General features: G+C 47.6%; 6 non-coding genes and 2 pseudogenes across 6 annotated transcripts; 3 read left to right on the top strand and 5 right to left on the bottom strand.

Moving 5' to 3' along the window:
* Positions 1–42: 42 nt before the first annotated feature.
* LOC144897132 (5S ribosomal RNA) lies at positions 43–161 on the bottom strand. The gene has a single exon (XR_013626702.1). It is a non-coding gene; the product is annotated as a 5S ribosomal RNA (ribosomal RNA).
* A 381-nt stretch (positions 162–542) lies between these two features.
* Positions 543–721, bottom strand: LOC131126969 (U2 spliceosomal RNA; annotated as a pseudogene).
* A 6,310-nt stretch (positions 722–7,031) lies between these two features.
* Positions 7,032–7,195, top strand: LOC144896924 (U1 spliceosomal RNA). Its single transcript, XR_013626506.1, has one exon. It is a non-coding gene; the product is annotated as a U1 spliceosomal RNA (small nuclear RNA).
* A 4,747-nt stretch (positions 7,196–11,942) lies between these two features.
* LOC144896965 (U2 spliceosomal RNA) lies at positions 11,943–12,133 on the bottom strand. Its single transcript, XR_013626545.1, has one exon. It is a non-coding gene; the product is annotated as a U2 spliceosomal RNA (small nuclear RNA).
* A 913-nt stretch (positions 12,134–13,046) lies between these two features.
* LOC144896955 (U1 spliceosomal RNA) lies at positions 13,047–13,210 on the top strand. The gene has a single exon (XR_013626537.1). It is a non-coding gene; the product is annotated as a U1 spliceosomal RNA (small nuclear RNA).
* A 1,086-nt stretch (positions 13,211–14,296) lies between these two features.
* LOC144896964 (U2 spliceosomal RNA) lies at positions 14,297–14,487 on the bottom strand. The gene has a single exon (XR_013626544.1). It is a non-coding gene; the product is annotated as a U2 spliceosomal RNA (small nuclear RNA).
* Positions 14,488–15,401: 914 nt separating this feature from the next.
* On the top strand, positions 15,402–15,565 carry LOC144896954 (U1 spliceosomal RNA). The gene has a single exon (XR_013626536.1). It is a non-coding gene; the product is annotated as a U1 spliceosomal RNA (small nuclear RNA).
* Positions 15,566–16,652: 1,087 nt separating this feature from the next.
* LOC144897009 (U2 spliceosomal RNA) lies at positions 16,653–16,811 on the bottom strand (annotated as a pseudogene).
* Positions 16,812–17,444: the final 633 nt, after the last annotated feature.

The following is a 17,444-nucleotide window of genomic DNA, read 5'->3' as shown; positions in this document are numbered from 1 at the left end:
AACAGCGCCCTCTGCTGTCAGGCAAGAGCAGAAACCATAAAAAGCTTACAGCACCTGGTATTCCCAGGCGGTCTCCCATCCAAGTACTAACCAGGCCCGCCCCTGCTTAGCGTCCGAGAACGGACGAGATCGGGTGTTTTCAGGGTAGTATGGCCGTAAGCTGCCAGGTCAACTGAAAAGGTCCTATTTGAAGGCGACGCAGGCCAAACTAGACTCCAGCAAAAAGTGTCAAATAGCAGTTGATCAATGCGACACTCACAGGGCCCCGGGAAGCGCGCACGAAACATGAGAATCAGGAGCCGGTGGGAGACTGCAGGAGGCAAGGCTGACAAAAAGTGGCTGACACCCTCTGGAGACCGGCTGCTGCGAGGGAAGTGGGGTCCATGGAGTGCGCAGACACAGTGCCCCGCTACCACGAGCCATTTCCTCTGCAGAACTACTGCTCAGGGGGCACCAAACGTGAGCACGTTCTGTGCATTTCTTTCAGCACCATCCACAAGATGCACCCTGCCAGAGTCTGCTGTTGCTGTTTACACATGAAGGGGAAGTGCACCGTTCCTGGAAGCGCTGCAATACCAGGTCGATGCGTGGAGCAGATGGCGCAAGCCCCAATCGCAGCTCCCTGTTCCAAAAAGCAATTTAATATTTAGTCCCCTGTTGGGGGGCGTATCAGATATTAAACTGATAAGAACAGATTTTTTTTTTTTTTTTGAAACTGTTTATTGTCACTAATACAGAATTTCACCACATTTCATTATTTTTGAAAACTGCCCTTCAAAAAAGTAAAATACACAACACCACATTTAAAATAAAAGTGTTCAATTAACTTTTTGTTTTTGTTAAAAGCCAGTGCTGTGGGCAGTAAAAATGATTAAAATTTGTAATGAACATTTTAAAATATCATAAAAAGGAGCTTCAATGTCTTCTGTTGTACAGGAGCGCAGTGAGTCCTTATCAATAGTCTCTACATCCCACTCTCCCAGACAGCTAATCTCCAGGACACTGTCAGGGTACCCTCAGACCCTTATGCTTCTTCTCTTTCTCCTCCTTTTTCCTTCGTAGAGTCAGGCTGCCGCTGCTGAGACCTTTTCTGTGATGCTCCGGGTGCCACCTCCGGGTGGGCACAGACGACTCTTCTTTTTGGCTGTGTCCTTGGCCCGCCGCTTGCAGCTGCGAGGGTTGCTGCAGCCATTCGGATCACAGCCACGGGGGGGATCTGTCTGTGCCTCCTTACCAGCAAGTTGCGGGAGGTCCAGATGGCGTCTTTGATGGCGGCGAGGGCGAGCCACTGCTTCCCGAAGTCTTTGTAGGTTGACTTCTGGTGGCTCACCCCGTAGAGCACAAGCTGTTCATTTAGGACCTCCCTTGCTGGCAAGTCCGGGAAGTTTAGGTCGCCGGCTGTCGCCCACAGGTCTACGGCAGCACTGCACTCCCAGAGGAGGTGCCTCACCGACTCCGGTGCGCCACATCCCGGTCGGGGGCAAGTTGGGTTCGCTGACATTCCTCGGGAGTGCATAACAGACCTGACTGGGAGGATCTCGTGGGCCACCATCCATGACAGGTCCCGAAGTCTGTTTGGGAGAGCAGGATGGTTCACATTGCGCCAAACCGATGTGGGCTCGCCGAATGCAAGCCCGCGCACTGGACTCACTGGGTCCCGCTCCTGCACGACAGAAATAACAGAGCGATGATTTTTTAAAATGTCTAATGTTTGTCTTTCCAAATTAAAATGTTTTAAAAAAGTCCTTATAAATATATATGCCGGTGGTAAGTTAAAAGCCACAGGTATCGTTAGATCTGTTGGAATCAGTTTGAGCTTTCTTAAGTAGGAGCCCATCCAGTATCGTACCAAGGCTTTGGTCTTGGGAGTACTGGATGAGCCCACTGCATTTTCCAGGTGCAATGCTGTATATCTTGCGCCTAAAAACAGTTTCAGATCTGGTATTGCTTTTCCACCTTTTTCTTTTGCCTTTTTGAGAGTATCTCTTCTCACTCTCTCCCACTTGGAGCCCCAAAGGAAATAAAAAATGGCTCGATCTAGTTCTAAAAGCACATGTCTTTTGGGGATAAAAACAGAGCTGATCAGTAAAAGCAAAGGTAAAATCACAGCTTTTATGATTAAAACCTTTCCCTCTAAAGTCAGTTGTCTTAGTCCCCAAAAGCCCAGTCTTTGTCTCACTTTCCCTACCACGTCTCCCCAGTTGGTTTCCCCTCCCCCGTCTTTGCCAAATTTAATTCCCAGTATTTTTTGGTCAGTCTGTGTCACAGTCAGGGGAAGTCCTATTTCCTCTGTTGCCGTCCAGGGTCCGTAAAATTGGGCTTGGGTCTTATCCCTATTGAGTTTGGACCCAGAGGCCCGTCCAAACCAGTCAGTCAGGTCCAGTGTTCTGTTAACTGATAAAATATTTGTGCATAAAATGTTAAAATCGTCCATGTATAAAATGCATTTTGTCGTCAGTCCCCCCGGAATAGTCACCCCATTGATCCATTTGTCCCTTCTCAAAATCTGTGCCAAGGGTTCTATACATAAAATATACAGGAGGGCAGATAACGGACATCCCTGACGGACGCCACAGTTGATTTTAACTGCTTTTGTCAGATTCCCGTTAACCACAAATTTGCTGGTAATATCCTGGTACAGCAGTCCCACCCACGCTACGAACCTTTCTGGAAAACCCACTTTTTGCAGTACCCTAAAAAGATACTGGTGCGAGACCCGATCAAAGGCTTTCTCAAAGTCTAAATTTAGTACTACTAGCCGAATATTTCTGTCTCTCGCAAGACAGATGGTGTCACGGATCAGCATGAGGCTGTCTGTGATCTTCCTCCCAGGGATGGCACAGGTTTGGTCCGGGTTGATCAAGTCTTCTAAAACCATGGTCATACGTGTGGCTAAAAGTTTGCTAAAAAGTTTACAGTCACAGTTTAAAAGGGTAATCGGTCTCCAGTTTTTCAAGTCGGTCTTGTCTTTAGTTTTGTAAAGGAGTGTCACTATCCCTACTCTAAAACTGTCAGGTAGTCTGCTACTTTGGTCAAATTCATTAAAAACAGTGAGTAAGTCTGGTGCTAAAATGTCCCAAAAAGTTAAATAAAATTCCATGGGAAGTCCATCCTCCCCGGGGGACTTCCCTTTCTTAAAAGCCCTGATACATTTATTTAACTCTTCGTGACTAAAATCCTGTGTTAAAACTATGTTTTCATCAACTGTTTTTTCCATAAAATCAAGTGCTCTTGAGATGACTTCTGGGTTTGTATTTTTGATTTCATAGAGTTCTTGGTAGAAGAATTCTACCGTTTCATTTATCTCATTTTTTGTCTCCACCATGCGCCCGTCTTTGTTTTTTAATTTAAAAATACCTCCTGCTTTGTTCATAATCTTTTTAAAGAAGTACCGGGTACATTTTTCTCCTTCTTCAATTTCTTTTTCCTTACTCCTTAGAAGCACCCCTTTACTTTTAATTTCCGCTAAGGCAGCCATTTCATTTTTTACCTGTTTGATTTCTTCATTAAAATTCAGCCCTTTTTGTGTTAAGTTAAAATAACGTTGTAAACGTTTTTGCAGTCCCAGCATGCATCTCTTTTCTTTATTACATTTTTTTCGCCCTGCTTTTTTAAAAAAGGTCCGGGTCCTTGCCTTCACCATTTCCCACCACTGTGCTCGTGACTCATGCAAGTCTTGAAGGGTCTGCCAGTCCCTGAACCGCTCCCTGTACTGGTTGACCAAATCTTGATCTTCCAGCAGGGAGCAGTTCAGTTTCCACAGACCTCTTCCCACCGCTGCACCAGACGGGAGTGAAAGAGTGCAGGTGAGAACCAGGTGGTCAGAGAAGAAGACAGGGGTCAATCTAGCATCAGTAGGGGCCCAGTCCCGTGTGAATATATAATCTATGCGAGAGGCTCTGGTGCTGTCACCACTGAACCAGGTGAAGCCCTCCTCTCTGGGATGCATGGCTTTATAACAATCATGTAAGTTAAAATCCCTACTCATGTCCTGTAATAAAACTGATGTTTTGTCTACTTTAAAATCTTCCCCCACCCCCTTTCTGTCTTTCCTACTTAAAATACAATTAAAATCCCCTCCCACTATAAAAGGTACCCGGCCTAGCATGTGGGACTGCAAGTTTTCTAAAAAATCATACCTTTCATTTTTGTCGTTAGAACCATAAATATTTAAGAGGTTAAAATCCTGTCCCATAAAAGTCAAATGTGTTAATAGTGCTCGCCCTTCCCTCACCACAGTGCTCCCCTTTACCGTGACATGTGGGTTTTTAATTAAAATGGCCACGCCATCATTTTTATTTTCATTTGACCCACTCCATAAGGATGTTTGTGGCCACATTTCTTCCCACTGCTTGTAGTTTGTTAAAAAGGGTAAACCACATTCTTGTAATAAAAACACATCTGACTTAAAAGTTTGAAGGAAGGATAAAACACATTGAGCTCTAACTTTCGACTTCACACTTCTCACATTGATGGTAGAGAAGGTGAGAGTCATAAGTATGATTTTTAAGTTAAAAAAAAATAAATTAAAAAAACTTAAAGGGGCCTAAAAGTTAAATAATTGCTATAAAATTTATACTGTGACTATGAGATTTCTTGTGAGTGAGGCTCCTCCTTCACTCCAGTGGGTGAGGGTTGGAGGGGAAGAGCCTCCCTTCCCTGCCGACGTCTGGGTGTCGGTCGTTCCTGGAGTCTGCCATTAAAAGTTCGCTTCTCACGAGGGGTTGACTGCAAAACAATATTTAAAAAGGACAGTTCATTTGGGGAGTCCGGGGGGAAGACTCGAGGCTCCTCCAGTGAAGAACTGTCAGAGAGAGCCTCAGGCCTTCCCCGCTTCTCTGATAAAAGAGAGGAGTCAGACAGCTGTGAAGCGAGTCTTTTTGCTTGCTGGCCACTGGGTGGGATGGCTTCCTCTTCTGACTCTGGCGGCGGCAGGATGACTCCCAGATGAGTGCACCCTTCATTTGCCGGCAGACCACTCTGAGTCATGGTTTCTGGGGCCTTTATGAGCCCCTCCCTCTGTCCCGCCTCACCTGTTTCTCCTCCAATCACAGGTTTTGGCGGGAGATTTGAATTTATGGTCTCAACAGCCATATTGGCCCCAGCATTTTCCTCTCCATTTCTCTTTTCTTTTCCAGCCTTTAGCTTGTTGGCAAAGGATTTGGGACAGTCTCTGAAGAGATGGTTTGAGTCTCCACAGAGGTTGCACTTTCTGCCATTGGTACATTGTTCAAAAGTATGTCCAATTTCTCTACATTTCCGACACACAGTCTGCTGACATGCCTCTGCCAGGTGGCCGTGCTCTCCACACTTGCGGCAGAGCTTGGGCTGACCCTGGTAATGTATGTAGCCTCGGTTTTCTCCCAGAACTATCATTGATGGGAGATGTTTCAGACCCTGGAAGCCCTGAGGGTCCTGCCATTGCTGGATGGGGACCCTCCAGGCGCAGTTCCAGATGCCATCTTCATCTCTCACCTTCATAGCCTGGCCTTTAACCGTGCAATATCTTCCCAGCCAAAAGCAAATATCGTCTGCGGTCACTGTCTCATTAAACATTCTAACAATAACGGTTTTAGCTGCATTGTCAGTCAGTTTTTCAACATTGAACACAGACAGCTGGGATTTCACATCTTCATAACGAGTCCAAAACTCTCTCAAAGTTGCAGCAGACTGGAAACTTACGTCATAGCCTTTGTTGTAAGGCAGTGCCAAAATGCAATTGAGGTCATCAGGTTTAAATTGAAGAATTTGTTGGATGATTTTTCTGGAAAAATCCAATCTGGACAGTCCCAGTGACTCACCCTCCATTTCCTTATATGTGAAACGCACACTGTGGTGCCTCCGCATACCGGCATAGCTGGCCGACATGGTGGAGGCACCACCAGCTGAAATTTTCCTGCTCAATGAGAGTTTTAAAACAAATAAATACTTAAAACACAATAAATACAATAAAAATAAAACTTACCTTGCACTGCTGCGGGAATAAAAGGAGTTAAAGTACACTGAAAAGTGTAGGAAATTTCCTCCCAAATGTTGGCAGAATTCTATGCACCTGAAGCATACAATTCTCCACCCAAAGGAGGCGACCGCAGTCTTAGCCAAAAGGCCGAGAAGCAATGCCAGATGGCGCTCGTAGGGGAGGAGGGCACTTCTGGCATGACAAGCTAAAGGACCGGTTGCACGCATGTTCGAATAAAATGTAGACGGAACAAACATAGCGTCAGTTATCACCCTTATATCCATTCGCTTAGACAATAGAAAGTGTTTGAATGTGCTGAAGAAGAAATGTTCCCGTGACCCTGATCAGAGACCCCCAGCGAGCCCCAGGTCTTGGAGGTGCCTGAAAGCGGCAACAGCGACCCTGCAGATGTTCACGTTAATCCTGCAAGAATGTGTCAAGAAAAGAACTTGGAAAAACAATTAAAGTAATTACTCTCACATACACACACATAGACAAATAAACACAGCTTGTACAACTGCCTCCCCCCAGTGTTGCACGACCATGTAGTAGGGGACCCCTGAAAGAGAATAAAAAGGAAGGGGTGTGAACTGCATATTCAGAGTGGAACGGCATGCCACTGGGTATGTGGTTTCACTGTCCTCGCTGCGAGTAACTTTGAATATTGTTGTCTGTCTCTTCTGTATTTCTGCATTTAAGTGTTTTTTACAAGTGTCACAGGAGTTTGAACCTGACAACCCACTGACTCATGACGACCTTGCACGTCTACACGTGTCAGGTTTAACATACTGGCCTCTCATGTTACATGGTGTGACTAGGCACGTGGAGTCAGTACTCCAGTCTCCCAATTGAACGTCTGCAGCAACTGCACTAAGCCACTTGCTGCCGCTGCCTTTGCTCAGAATGAAGTCACACGAGTGCCACACAGACCGACTCCTTGAGACAACCAGAGTACATTCTCTGAATTTGGACACAGGTCCAGTGGCTGGGCTTGTTGCGGGCGACCTGATGAGACCACCACTTAGCATGTGGCATGTGCGAGAGACTCATCCGGGCGAGACCGGTCCAATTCATACTTACCTGGCAGGGGAGATACCATGATCAAGAAGGTGGTTCACCCAGGGCGAGGCTCAGCCATTGCACCTGGGTTGAGCTGACCTCTGCGAATTCCCCAAATGTGGGAATCTCGACTGCATAATTTGTGATAGTGGGGGACTGCGTTCGCGCTCTCCCCTGATCCCGTGTTTAAAACAAGAGGCAGGTGCAGCGCCGTGCCGAGCTCCTTGGCTTGCGAGTGCAGCCGGACTCGAGCAAGAAACGACCAGCCCAGCACTACCAACGCTTGCTGGAAAGGTCTGCCCGTCCGCGGGAGACAACCAACCAACCAGCCGAGAGGCCGATCTGCTCTCAGTCAGGAAACCTCAATGTAAAACGGCAACCAGGCGGAGAAAGGGGCGTCGGCCAAGCGCCTCCACTTTACCAGCACACCGGAACCACTGGCCACAGTGGACGAGGTGGCCGTCAGAAACAACCGTCCAACTCAAGCGGAAGCGGCTCAAATTGCTGTTGTCGCTCTCAGCGGCCTTCCCAGCCGCAGAGGCAACTGCTCCGGATCTTTATGTCCAAGGAAGGCAAGCAGCGACACCCAAGATGGAAGCCACAACATTGTGGTTCATGGTAAACCTACCCGCACAGGCCAGCTCCTGCACTTTGAGTCCCTTCGCCCACTGGAACCCGAGCCAGAAGCTGTCAGAAGTGCAAACAAGAGAGCAGAAAATACCGGGTCACTCGCTCACCGAGGGGGCAGACGCACAAGTTACAGGCTCTGACCGCCTGTGGCTATCCCACGTGGGTTTTTTTTTCTTTTTTTGTCATATCCAACACACAAAGGGCCACCAAACCCGACCCTGAGAAGCCAAACGGAAGACGGAAAAGCCCCTTATGCCACTGGTTTGTGGAGGAAACTTGGAAGGCCTCCACCAGACAAGATCATTGTGTCAGATTCCATCCAGCAGTTGATCAATGCGACACTCACAGGGCCCCGGGAAGCGCGCACGAAACCTGAGAATCAGGAGCCGGTGGGAGACTGCAGGAGGCAAGGCTGACAAAAAGTGGCTGACACCCTCTGGAGACCGGCTGCTGCGAGGGAAGTGGGGTCCACGGAGTGCGCAGACACAGTGCCCCGCTACCACGAGCCATTTCCTCTGCAGAACTACTGCTCAGGGGGCACCAAATGTGAGTAAGTAAGTAAGTAAGTAAGTTTTATTTATATAGCACCTTTCTCAGACAAAAGTCACAAAGTGCTTCACAAAAGGCAAAACACAGGGTTAAAATACACATAAAAAATACAATAAAACAATAAAACAATGTACAATAAAAATGGACATAAAACAGTACATAAAAACAGTATACAATAAAATAGACTAAATAAATATATGATGGTCATAATACCCTAAATCTACTTAGCTGGGTATGCCTGCAAAAACAAGTGAGTTTTAAGGTTACTCTTAAATGCATCGACAGAGTCAAGCGAACGTAGGGAGGGTGGAAGGTCATTCCAGAGCCTCGGCGCAACAACCTGAAAAGATAGGTCTCCTCGGGTCCTAAAACGACTACGAGGGACCATGAGTAAATTTTGATCTAACGATCTCAGCCTCCGAGAGGGGGTATAGGGATGCAACAAGTCTCGTATGTAGACAGGGGCCTGGCCGTGCAAGGCTCTAAATGTGAGCACCAGGATTTTAAAATTCACACGGAATGAGACTGGGAGCCAATGGAGAGCTTTCAGAATCGGTCTGATGTGAGCCCTTCTGTTGCATCGGGTCAATAACCGCGCAGCAAAATTTTGAACCTGTTGCAGACGAGACAACTCTTTTTTGTTTAGGCAAGAAAACAAACTATTACAGTAGTCTAAACGAGAAGACACAAAGGCATGGATTATCATCTCGAGCTCACCTTTAGATACAATCGTTCGAAGTTTCGAGATTTTTCTTAGCTGAAAGAAACAATTCCGAGTGAGCTGCTTTGAGTGGTGCTGTAATGACATTTCCTTGTCAAAAATTACTCCAAGATTTCTGAGGCTTGACTTACAAGACAGGCTGTGAGCACTCAAATACTGTTTGATCCCTGGAATAACTTCATCAGGGGCAATCACCAGCACCTCAGTTTTATCTGAATTTAGTTGAAGGGAATTAGCGCCGAGCCATTGTTTTATTTGCACTAAACAATTCATTAAAGAGTTCAATTTTTGTATCTCCGAAGCCTTAAAAGAACAGTACAGCTGAATGTCGTCAGCAAACAGATGGTAGGAGACATCATCAAAATCCTGGATAATCTTTCCTAGAGGGAGAACATATAACAAAAACAAAATCGGACCCAAAACAGAGCCCTGAGGTACTCCAAACAACAGATCAGCAGAGTCAGATCGGATCTGGTTAACTGAGACACTAAAACTCCTGTCTGATAAATAAGAAGAGAACCAAGCTAGGACAGAGCCTGACAGTCCGACTAAGTCATGTAGTCTTGTTTGCAAAATCTGATGATCGACAGTGTCAAATGCCGAGGAGAGATCTAGCAGAACAAGGACCGTGCATTTACCAGAATCTGCAGACATCATGATGTCACTAGACACTTTTAACAGGGCAGTTTCTGTTGAGTGAAGCTTGCGAAAACCAGACTGGAAAGTGTCAAAAATATCATATTTTTGCAAGAAATGTAGCAGCTGTTCGGAGACCACCTTCTCTAAGATTTTAGACATGAAAGGAAGCTTTGATATAGGTCTGTAATTTTTGGGATCGGTGACATCCAGATTTGATTTTTTAAGAAGTGGCTCCACAATAGCATGTTTAAAAGCACTGGGAAAAACACCAGTAGCGAGTGACAGATTGATCACTTTAGTAACCCAGGGGGCAATGACATCAAACACTTTCAAAAAGAGTTTAGAGGGCAGCACATCAGATGAACTGGAAGATGGCTTCATTTTTGTTACCAGAGCTGAAATCTCAACCTCAGTCACAGGTTTAAAAGAGGACCACTCATGGGGTGCAGGCTCCTGAACAACAGGGTTACACCCACAGAACACTGGAAGACTGTTCTTAATGTCCTGAATTTTGCTGAGAAACACTTTGAGAAAATCATTGCTATCAGCTTTGCAAAAAACAGGAATAACAGGAGCAGCAGGAGAGACAATAGAATTGATGGTGTCAAAGAGCACTTGAGGTTTCTTCTTATTTGAGATAATCAACTGCTTAAAGTAGTCAGATCTAGCAGTTTTTATCATTTCATTTAAAGATGACACAAGTTCCCGAAGGTGCAATCGGTGGACCTCAAGTTTAGTAGCCTTCCACAGACGCTCAGTTTTCCGACAAAGTCGCTTCAAATTCCGAATACAGTCATTTATCCAGGGACATACAGATTTTTGAGACACCAGATTGGATTTAACAGGTGCAACCAAATCTAAAATTGATTCACAGTGGTCGTTAAAACAATTTATAAAATTATCAACATTGTCACATTCCAAGAACAGATGTGGATCAAACAGGACAGAGAAACTACCTGCAGTATTCTCAGAGATGATGCGTCTCTGCGATCTAACCACAGGAAGCACAGGCTGAAGTGTAGGGAGCAGATCAAATAAGACACAACTATGATCGCTCAAATGGACATCTTCCACACAAAGGTTGGCAACATTAAGGCCAAGTGAAAACACTAAGTGGAGAATATGACCTTTTTGATGTGTAGCGACTGAGACATGTTGCTCAAAATTAAAAGTTTCAGTCATTGTTAATAGTTCCATTGCTTGGCTAGATGTGCTGTCATCAACATGCAAGTTAAAATCTCCCAGAATTAAAACATTTTCCAACTTAATTATTGAAGATAAAAAGTCACTAAAATCATTTAAAAAGACAGAGGCCGGACCAGGAGGACGATAAACCAGCACACAATAGAATGAGTTTGAGGAGCCAATTTTCAACATCTGAGACTCAAAGGATGAGTAGATTTGAGTATCCATCACTTTACAGGTGAAGCTGTCTCTGAAAACCACAGCAACACCTCCTCCTCGACGGGAGGGGCGGGGCCTCCCAAGAACGGAGCAACCATCAGGACAGAGTTCATTTAAATGAACGAACTCCCCTTCTCTTTGCCACGTCTCAGTGAAGAACATGAAGTCCATATTTTGCCTGGTAAAAAGATCGCTCAAGGCAAAAGACTTGTTTGCAATAGAACGTGCGTTCAATAGACCAAGCCGAATCAACGATGACGTCACAGTCGCCGTAGCCGGACACAGCGGGATTGGTCGGAGACACGAAAGGCGATCACGTGACCTCCAACTGACTTGGGAACTAGCATGCTGGATGTTCGGTGTAAACACAGGATAACGCGATGGCTGTATATCCCAGTGATCACAGTTCAAGTAACGGACAGGCTCCAAATGACTGACCAAAAAGCCACAGGAAGACAGGGGGGAGGAAACTCCGTCGTCACTGCAGGCATCGAGGAGAGGGATCGTACGTAAACACCTGGCCCGGTAATCCACGGAGGTGATCCCTGCTACGCGTGAATAAAGTCTGCGCTTTACTTGGACGCCTGCCCGAGATCCTCATTTCATCGGTCTCCTCTTTTTCCTCGGAGTACGTGATAGCAACAGGTACTCAGGTGAGTCGGGTGTGCAAACAAGGGGAGGAGGAAAAGTTTGTTTGTATTTATCCCAGTCCATGAAAAGGGCTTCCATAGATTCTTTTATGCGAAAAAGAGAGCCGCGATCGTAGCTCCGAATTATAGATGCACAGCCCTGAGATATATGGGATGATATGACCACATATATTGTGAAAACAAAAAGTAACAAACGACATAGGAGCCGAGCAGTGGCCTGACCGAGCACAGGCGCCATCTTGCTTCACGTGAGCACGTTCTGTGCATTTCTTTCAGCACCATCCACAAGATGCACCCTGCCAGAGTCTGCTGTTGCTGTTTACACAAGAAGGAGAAGTGCACCGTTCCTGGAAGCGCTGCAATACCAGGTCGATGCGTGGAGCGGATGGCGCAAGCCCCAATTGCAGCTCCCTGTTCCAAAAAGCAATTTAATATTTAGTCCCCTGTTGGGGGACGTATCAGATATTAAACTGATAAGAACAGATACTACACTTGATCTTAGCCAAAAGGCCGAGAAGCGATGCCAGAGGGTGCTCGTAGGGGAGGAGGGCACTTCTGGCATGACAAGCTAAAGGACCGTTTGCACGCATGTTTGAATAAAATGTAGACGGAACAAACATAGCGTCAGTTATCACCCTTATATCCATTCACTTAGACAATAGAAAGTGTTTGAATGTGCTGAAGAAGAAATGTTCCCGTGACCCTGATCAGAGACCCCCAGCGAGCCCCAGGTCCTGGAGGTGCCTGAAAGCGCCAACAGCGACCCTGCAGATGTTCACGTTAATCCTGCAAGAATGTGTCAAGAAAAGAACTCGGAAAAACAATTAAAGTAATTACTCTCACATACACACACATAGACAAATAAACACAGCTTGTACAACTGCCTCCCCCCAGTGTTGCATGACCATGTAGTAGGGGACCCCTGAAAGAGAATAAAAAGGAAGGGGCGTGAACTGCATATTCAGAGTGGAGCGGCATGCCACTGGGTATGTGGTTTCACTGTCCTCGCTGCGAGTAACTTTGAATATTGTTGTCTGTCTCTTCTGTATTTCTGTATTTAAGTGTTTTTTACAAGTGTCACAGGAGTTTGAACCTGACAACCCACTGACTCATGACGACCTCGCACGTCTACACGTGTCAGGTTTAACATATTGGCCTCTCATGTTACATGGTGTGACTAGGCACGTGGAGTCAGTACTCCAGTCTCCCAATTGAACGTCTGCAGCAACTGCACTAAGCCACTTGTTGCCGCTGCCTTTGCTCAGAATGAAGTCACACGAGTGCCACACAGACCGACTCCTTGAGACAACCAGAGTACATTCTCTGAATTTGGACACAGGTCCAGTGGCTGGGCTTGTTGCGGGCGACCTGATGAGACCACCACTTAGCATGTGGCATGTGCGAGAGACTCGTCCGGGTGAGACCGGTCCAATTCATACTTACCTGGCAGGGGAGATGCCATGATCAAGAAGGTGGTTCACCCAGGGCGAGGCTCAGCCATTGCACCTGGGTTGAGCTGACCTCTGCGAATTCCCCAAATGTAGGAATCTCGACTGCATAATTTGTGATAGTGGGGGACTGCGTTCGCGCTCTCCCCTGATGCCGTGTTTAAAACAAGAGGCAGGTGCAGCGCCGTGCCGAGCTCCTTGGCTTGCGAGTGCAGCCGGACTCGAGCAAGAAACGACCAGCCCAGCACTACCAACGCTTGCTGGAAAGGTCTGCCCGTCCGCGGGAGACAACCAACCAACCAACCAGCCGAGAGGCCGATCTGCTCTCAGTCAGGAAACCTCAATGTAAAACGGCAACCAGGCGGAGAAAGGGGCGTCGGCCAAGCGCCTCCACTTTACCAGCACACCGGAACCACTGGCCACAGTGGACGAGGTGGCCGTCAGAAACAACCGTCCAACTCAAGCGGAAGCGGCTCAAATTGCTGTTGTCGCTCTCAGCGGCCTTCCGAGCCGCAGAGGCAACTGCTTCGGATCTTTATGTCCAAGGAAGGCAAGCAGCGACACCCAAGATGGAAGCCACAACATTGTGGTTCATGGTAAACCTACCCGCACAGGCCAGCTCCTGCACTTTGAGTCCCTTCACCCACTGGAACCCGAGCCAGAAGCTGTCAGAAGCGCAAACAAGAGAGCAGAAAATACCGGGTCACTCACTCACCGAGGGGGCAGACGCACAAGTTACAGGCTCTGACCGCCTGTGGCTATCCCACGTGGGTTTTTTTTTCTTTTTTTGTCATATCCAACACACAGAGGGCCACCAAACCCGACCCTGAGAAGCCAAACGGAAGGCGGAAAAGCCCCTTATGCCATTGGTTTGTGGAGGAAACTTGGAAGGCCTCCACCAGACAAGATCATTGTGTCAGATTCCATCCAGCAGTTGATCAATGCGACACTCACAGGGCCCCGGGAAGCGCGCACGAAACCTGAGAATCAGGAGCCGGTGGGAGACTGCAGGAGGCAAAGCTGACAAAAAGTGGCTGACACCCTCTGGAAACCGGCTGCTGCGAGGGAAGTGGGGTCCACGGAGTGCGCAGACACAGTGCCCCGCTACCACGAGCCATTTCCTCTGCAGAACTACTGCTCAGGGGCCACCAAACATGAGCACGTTCTGTGCATTTCTTTCAGCACCATCCACAAGATGCACCCTGCCAGAGTCTGCTGTTGCTGTTTACACAAGAAGGAGAAGTGCACCGTTCCTGGAAGCGCTGCAATACCAGGTCGATGCGTGGAGCGGATGGCGCAAGCCCCAATTGCAGCTCCCTGTTCCAAAAAGCAATTTAATATTTAGTCCCCTGTTGGGGGACGTATCAGATATTAAACTGATAAGAACAGATACTACACTTGATCTTAGCCAAAAGGCCGAGAAGCGATGCCAGAGGGTGCTCGTAGGGGAGGAGGGCACTTCTGGCATGACAAGCTAAAGGACCGTTTGCACGCATGTTTGAATAAAATGTAGACGGAACAAACATAGCATCAGTTATCACCCTTATATCCATTCGCTTAGACAATAGAAAGTGTTTGAATGTGCTGAAGAAGAAATGTTCCCGTGACCCTGATCAGAGACCCCCAGCGAGCCCCAGGTCCTGGAGGTGCCTGAAAGCGCCAACAGCGACCCTGCAGATGTTCACGTTAATCCTGCAAGAATGTGTCAAGAAAAGAACTCGGAAAAACAATTAAAGTAATTACTCTCACATACACACACATAGACAAATAAACACAGCTTGTACAACTGCCTCCCCCCAGTGTTGCACGACCATGTAGTAGGGGACCCCTGAAAGAGAATAAAAAGGAAGGGGCGTGAACTGCATATTCAGAGTGGAGCGGCATGCCACTGGGTATGTGGTTTCACTGTCCTCGCTGCGAGTAACTTTGAATATTGTTGTCTGTCTCTTCTGTATTTCTGCATTTAAGTGTTTTTTTACAAGTGTCACAGGAGTTTGAACCTGACAACCCACTGACTCATGACGACCTCGCACGTCTACACGTGTCAGGTTTAACATATTGGCCTCTCATGTTACATGGTGTGACTAGGCACGTGGAGTCAGTATTCCAGTCTCCCAATTGAACGTCTGCAGCAACTGCACTAAGCCACTTGTTGCCGCTGCCTCTGCTCAGAATGAAGTCACACGAGTGCCACACAGACCGACTCCTTGAGACAACCAGAGTACATTCTCTGAATTTGGACACAGGTCCAGTGGCTGGGCTTGTTGTGGGCGACCTGATGAGACCACCACTTAGCATGTGGCATGTGCGAGAGACTCGTCCGGGTGAGACCGGTCCAATTCATACTTACCTGGCAGGGGAGATGCCATGATCAAGAAGGTGGTTCACCCAGGGCGAGGCTCAGCCATTGCACCTGGGTTGAGCTGACCTCTGCGAATTCCCCAAATGTAGGAATCTCGACTGCATAATTTGTGATAGTGGGGGACTGCGTTCGCGCTCTCCCCTGATGCCGTGTTTAAAACAAGAGGCAGGTGCAGCGCCGTGCCGAGCTCCTTGGCTTGCGAGTGCAGCCGGACTCGAGCAAGAAACGGCCAGCCCAGCACTACCAACGCTTGCTGGAAAGGTCTGCCCGTCCGCGGGAGACAACCAACCAACCAACCAGCCGAGAGGCCGATCTGCTCTCAGTCAGGAAACCTCAATGTAAAACGGCAACCAGGCGGAGAAAGGGGCGTCGGCCAAGCGCCTCCACTTTACCAGCACACCGGAACCACTGGCCACAGTGGACGAGGTGGCCGTCAGAAACAACCGTCCAACTCAAGCGGAAGCGGCTCAAATTGCTGTTGTCGCTCTCAGCGGCCTTCCCAGCCGCAGAGGCAACTGCTTCGGATCTTTATGTCCAAGGAAGGCAAGCAGCGACACCCAAGATGGAAGCCACAACATTGTGGTTCATGGTAAACCTACCCGCACAGGCCAGCTCCTGCACTTTGAGTCCCTTCGCCCACTGGAACCCGAGCCAGAAGCTGTCAGAAGCGCAAACAAGAGAGCAGAAAATACCGGGTCACTCACTCACCGAGGGGGCAGACGCACAAGTTACAGGCTCTGACCGCCTGTGGCTATCCCACGTGGGTTTTTTTTTTCTTTTTTTGTCATATCCAACACACAAAGGGCCACCAAACCCGACTCTGAGAAGCCAAACGGAAGACGGAAAAGCCCCTTATGCCACTGGTTTGTGGAGGAAACTTGGAAGGCCTCCACCAGACAAGATCATTGTGTCAGATTCCATCCAGCAGTTGATCAATGCGACACTCACAGGGCCCCGGGAAGCGCGCACGAAACCTGAGAATCAGGAGCCGGTGGGAGACTGCAAGAGGCAAGGCTGACAAAAAGTGGCTGACACCCTCTGGAGATCGGCTGCTGCGAGGGAAGTGGGGTCCACGGAGTGCGCAGACACAGTGCCCCGCTACCACGAGCCATTTCCTCTGCAGAACTACTGCTCAGGGGGCACCAAACGTGAGCACGTTCTGTGCATTTCTTTCAGCACCATCCACAAGATGCACCCTGCCAGAGTCTGCTTTTGCTGTTTACACAAGAAGGAGAAGTGCACCGTTCCTGGAAGCGCTGCAATACCAGGTCGATGCGTGGAGCGGATGGCGCAAGCCCCAATCGCAGCTCCCTGTTCCAAAAAGCAATTTAATATTAAGTATAATGACAATAAAGGCCATTCCATTGACCAAACATTGGCTTGAAGGGTGGCCTTTGTGAAGAGTGAAGTTTAGGTCCTTTCAGCCGGTCAATAAACCTTTTCAAACTATTGGCTATTAGTGAGGACATAGACAGGGATTGTGATCCAGGGACCTTTAGAGCTTCAGTCTAATGTTGTCCCAACTGAGCTATCTCAGCTGTGAAGGTGGTGTTCCGCTTTTTCAGTCTGGGCTTAAAGTAGGGGCAGTGTGAAGCTGTGCCACGTGCTATGTTGCTGTGTACCTGGTCCAGTGTGTTCTAATCTTGGGTTGGAATGTCCCCATGCTGGTAACGGGTGGGGAATACAGTCCGTTGATGAGGATAAGCAGAACTTAAATGGATGGATTTCACTGGTTGAAGTTGTCAGCTACCACAAAAACGGTCATGGGCCATGAGCCTCTGTTCTGAATTCCCCTTTTTGTTTGGTGTATATGGGAAAATGTACAAAGCAGCAAAGGGAACAGAACCAGTTTAACAGTAAAAAAAAATAAACAATCTAAGAATAAACAATATAAACAGCCTAAAGTAATAACAGTTTAATAGTTTTGTCATGCGGAATATCATTGTTTGATTTCCCAATGGGGAGTTCCTGTTTTGTATGTCAAAATTTCACGTTGAACCTGGAGCAGGATTACGATTGCAAC

The sequence above is a fragment of the Doryrhamphus excisus genome, unplaced genomic scaffold (genome assembly GCF_037039965.1).
Source record: "Doryrhamphus excisus strain RoL-2023G ecotype Guam unplaced genomic scaffold, RoL_Dexc_Guam_v1.1 HiC_scaffold_24, whole genome shotgun sequence".
Lineage (NCBI taxonomy): Eukaryota > Metazoa > Chordata > Actinopteri > Syngnathiformes > Syngnathidae > Doryrhamphus > Doryrhamphus excisus.
This window is presented reverse-complemented; position numbering and strand designations above follow the sequence as displayed.